This window comes from Anarhichas minor, unplaced genomic scaffold (genome assembly GCF_050575085.1).
Source record: "Anarhichas minor isolate MPS153535 unplaced genomic scaffold, ASM5057508v1 ptg000245l, whole genome shotgun sequence".
Classification (NCBI taxonomy): domain Eukaryota; kingdom Metazoa; phylum Chordata; class Actinopteri; order Perciformes; family Anarhichadidae; genus Anarhichas; species Anarhichas minor.
Genome location: NW_027466691.1, coordinates 2501 through 7500, shown reverse-complemented (window position 1 = coordinate 7500; position 5000 = coordinate 2501).

Genomic DNA, 5000 nt, shown 5'->3' with positions numbered 1-5000 from the left:
GCATAGGGGGACCCGCCAGAAGCTGGACCCTTCAGCGCTTCGCTCATATCCCCTACTACGGCTGTAGCATAGGGGAACCGCCAGAAGCGCTGGACCCTTCAGCGCTTCGTCCCTACTACGGCTGTAACATAGGGGAACCGCCAGAAGCGCTGGACCCTTCAGCGCTTCGCTCATATCCCCTACTACGGCTGTAGCATAGGGGGACCGCCAGAAGCGCTGGACCCTTCAGCGCTTCGCTCATATCCCCTACTACGGCTGTAGCATAGGGGAACCGCCAGAAGCGCTGGACCCTTCAGCGCTTCGTCCCTACTACGGCTGTAACATAGGGGAACCGCCAGAAGCGCTGGACCCTTCAGCGCTTCGCTCATATCCCCTACTACGGCTGTAGCATAGGGGAACCGCCAGAAGCGCTGGACCCTTCAGCGCTTCGCTCCTATCCCCTAGTATACACTGGGTAGTCTGTTCCTATCATTGTGTGCAAGGTGGCTTGGTTACCCCCTACCAAAATGGGTCACAGCCGTAATAGGCGAAGTACAGAAGCGCTGGAACCTTCAGCGCTTCGCCCCTATCACGGCTTTAAAACCCGAGCGAAAAACTCTATGTCCTTAAACGAAATACCCGTTTTGCGCGGTCCATATCTCCGCGAAAACACAACGCACAGCCGGGACACTCATATCTAATTGTAGTCCAAGTCCCCCTCTACAAACACATCAGAGTGGATCCTGGATGCGACCTCCACAGCCGAGGCACGAGTCGGTCAAAGTAGGTCGCAGGGACCATATTACGCGCGCCATATCTACCCGGAAATAGAACGCACAGCGGGGATACTCATGCCCAGTTGTCAAGCTGGAAGTCCTCTAACCACCCATATAAGATGAATAATAAACGGATACACACAGCCGATGCAGCGCGTGTTTGAAAACCGCCGATCGATCTTCATACTCTGACAAAATCACAGCGAAAAATCCTTAAACCAAATACCCGTTTTGCGCGGTCCATATCTCCGCGAAAACACAACGCACAGCCGGGAACCTCATATCTAATTGTAGTCCAAGTCCACTTCTACAAACCTATCCGAGTGGATCCTGGATGCGAGGTCCCACAGCCGAGGCACCACGCGGTCAAAGTAGGTCGCAGGGGCCCTATTACGCGCGCCATATCTACCCGGAAATGGAACGCACAGCGGGGATTCTTATTTTGAATACACGGTCGCGACGTCCTCTAACTACCCATATAAGCAGAATAATAAACGGGTATCCACAGCCGAGGCAGCACGTATTTGAAAACCGCCGACCGATCTTCATACTCTGACAAAAATCACAGCGATAGCGCCAATACTCTGTTTCCTTAAACCAAATCGCCGTCTTGCGCGGTCCATATCCCCGCGAATACACAACGCACAGCCGGGACACCTATGCCGACCTGTAGCCACCGTCAACCTCTAAAGACATGTGGAGGGTGATCCACAATCGGACACTCACAGCCGAGGCACGACGCGGTCAAAGTAGGTCGCAGGGACCATATTACGCGCGCCATATCTACCCGGAAATAGAACGCACAGCGGGGATACTCATGCCCAGTTGTCAAGCTGGAAGTCCTCTAACCACCCATATAAGATGAATAATAAACGGATACACACAGCCGATGCAGCGCGTGTTTGAAAACCGCCGATCGATCTTCATACTCTGACAAAATCACAGCGAAAAATCCTTAAACCAAATACCCGTTTTGCGCGGTCCATATCTCCGCGAAAACACAACGCACAGCCGGGAACCTCATATCTAATTGTAGTCCAAGTCCACTTCTACAAACCTATCCGAGTGGATCCTGGATGCGAGGTCCACAGCCGAGGCACCACGCGGTCAAAGTAGGTCGCAGGGGCCCTATTACGCGCGCCATATCTACCCGGAAATGGAACGCACAGCGGGGATTCTTATTTTGAATACACGGTCGCGACGTCCTCTAACTACCCATATAAGCAGAATAATAAACGGGTATCCACAGCCGAGGCAGCACGTATTTGAAAACCGCCGACCGATCTTCATACTCTGACAAAATCACAGCGATAGCGCCAATACTCTGTTTCCTTAAACCAAATCGCCGTCTTGCGCGGTCCATATCCCCGCGAATACACAACGCACAGCCGGGACACCTATGCCGACCTGTAGCCACCGTCAACCTCTAAAGACATGTGGAGGGTGATCCACAATCGGACACTCACAGCCGAGGCACGACGCGGTCAAAGTAGGTCGCAGGGACCATATTACGCGCGCCATATCTACCCGGAAATAGAACGCACAGCGGGGATACTCATGCCCAGTTGTCAAGCTGGAAGTCCTCTAACCACCCATCTAGACACTCCTATAAACGGATACACACAGCCGATACAGCGCGTATTTGAAAACCGCCGACCGATCTTCATACTCTGACAAAATCACAGCGAAAGACTTAAACGAAATACCCGTTTTGCGAGGTCCATATCCCCGCGAATACACAACGCACAGCCGGGACACTTATACCCAGTTGTAGTCCACGTCCCCCTCTACAAAACTATCGGAGTGGATCCTGGATGCGAGGTCCACAGCCGAGGCACGGTGTAGTCAAAGTAGGTCGCAGGGGACCATATTACGCGCGCCATATCTACCCGGAAATAGAACGCACAGCGGGGATTCCTATACTGAATACACGGCCCCGACGTCCTCTAACCAACTATGTAAGCTGAATAATAAACGGATAACCACAGCCGAGGCAGCGCGTGTTTGAAAACAGCCGACCGATCTTCATACTCTGACAAAATCACAGCGAAAGACTTAAACGAAATACCCGTTTTGCGAGGTCCATATCCCCGCGAATACACAACGCACAGCCGGGACACTTATATCTAACTGTAGTCCAAGTCCCCCTCTACAAATCTATCCGAGTGGATCATGGATGCGAGGTCCACAACCGAGGCACGATGTAGTCAAAGTAGGTCGCAGGGGCCATATTGCGCGGTCCATATCTACCCGGAAATGGAACGCACAGCGGGGATTCTTATACCGAATCCACGGTCCCGACGTCCTCTAACCACCCATATAAGCATAATAATAAACGGATACCCACAGCCGAGGCAGCACGTATTTGAAAAGCGCCGGCCGATCTTCATACTCTGACAAAAAGCGCCGGGCGATCTTCATACTCTGACAAAATCACAGCCGTTTTTATATCGTTTTGCGAGATGGATATCTCCGCGAATACACAACGCACAGCCGGGATACTCATACCTAATTGTATAATACGTCTACCTCTACAAACCTATCCGAGTGGATCCTGGATGCGAGATCCAGAACCAGGATCCATATCGCGCGGGTAAACGGCGGGAGTAACGAGGACTCTCTTAAGGTAGGGGACGTTACTGGGCTGCGCTGCGAAAGACGAGCGCCAAAACTCTGTTTCCTTAAACGGAAGCGCCGTTTTGCGAGGTGGATATCTCCGCGAAAACACCACGCACAGCCGGGACACTTATACCCAATCGTAGACCCACGTCCACCTCTACAAACCTATCCGAGTGGATCCTGGATCCGAGACCCACAGCCGAGGCACCACGCGGTCAAAGTAGGTCGCAGTTGCCGTTTTGCGCGCTCCATCTCTCCGCCAAAACACCACGCACAGCCGGGACACTTATACCCTATTGTAGACCCCGACCTCCTCTAACCACCCATACATGCAGAACAATAAACGGATACCCACAGCCGATGCAGCAAGTAGTTCAAAAGCGCCGGCCGATCTTCGTACTCTGACAAAATCACAGCGAAAGACGAGCGCCAATACTCTGTCTCCTTAAACCAAATCGCCGGTTTGCGCGGTGCATATCCCCGCGAATACACAACGCACAGACTCGTCCCCTACGCCGAATAGTAGACCACGTCCACTTCTAAAGACCTGTGGAGGAGGATCCAGGATCGGGCATTCACAGCCGATGCACGACGTGGTCAAAATAGGTCACTGTAGCCATATTGCGCGCTCAATATCTCCGCCAAAACACAACGCACAGTCGGGGTACTTACGCCGAATTGTAGACCTTGACGTCCTCTAACCAGCATCCATGCACTCCTATAAACGGATAACCACAGCCGATGCAGCAAGTAGTTCAAAAGCGTCGGCCGATCTTCGTACTCTGACAAAATCACAGCGAAAGACGAGCGACAATATCGCCGGTCTGCGAGGTCCATATCTCCGCGAAAACACAACGCACAGCCGGGACACTTATACCCGATCGTAGACCACATCCACCTCTACAAACCTATCCGAGTGGATCCTGGATCCGAGACCCACAGCCGGGGCACGATGTACGCAAAGCCGGTCACAGTAGCCGAGCGCCAATACTCTGTTTCCTTGAACAAAATCGCCGGTTTGCGAGGTGCATAGCTCCGCGAATACACAACGCACAGCCGGGACACTTATACCCAATTGTAGACCACATCAACCTCTACAAAACTATCCGAGTGGATCCTGGATGCGAGACCCACAGCCGAGGCACGATGTGGTCAGAATAGGTCGCAGGGGCCACATTGCGCGGTCCATAAACCCGGAAATGGAACGCACAGCGGGGATAATAATACCGAAATGTCGACCCAGACGTACTCTCACAACCCATAAGGCAGACCAATAAACTGACACCGACATAACCAATAAACTGACACCGACAAATGAATAAACGGACACCCACAGCCGATGCAGCACGTATTTCAAAAGCGTTGGCGATATTCGTCTCACAGCGAAAGACGAGCGCCAATACTCTGTTTCCTTGAACCAAATTCCCGGTTTGCGCGGTCCATATCTCCGCGAATACACAACGCAAAGACTCGTCCCCTACGCCGAATAGTAGACCACGTCGACTTCTAAAGACCTATGGAGTTAGATCCACAATCGGACACTCACAGCCGATGCACGACGTGGTCAAAATAGGTCACTGTAGCCATATTGCGCGCTCAATATCTCCGCCAAAACACAACGCACAG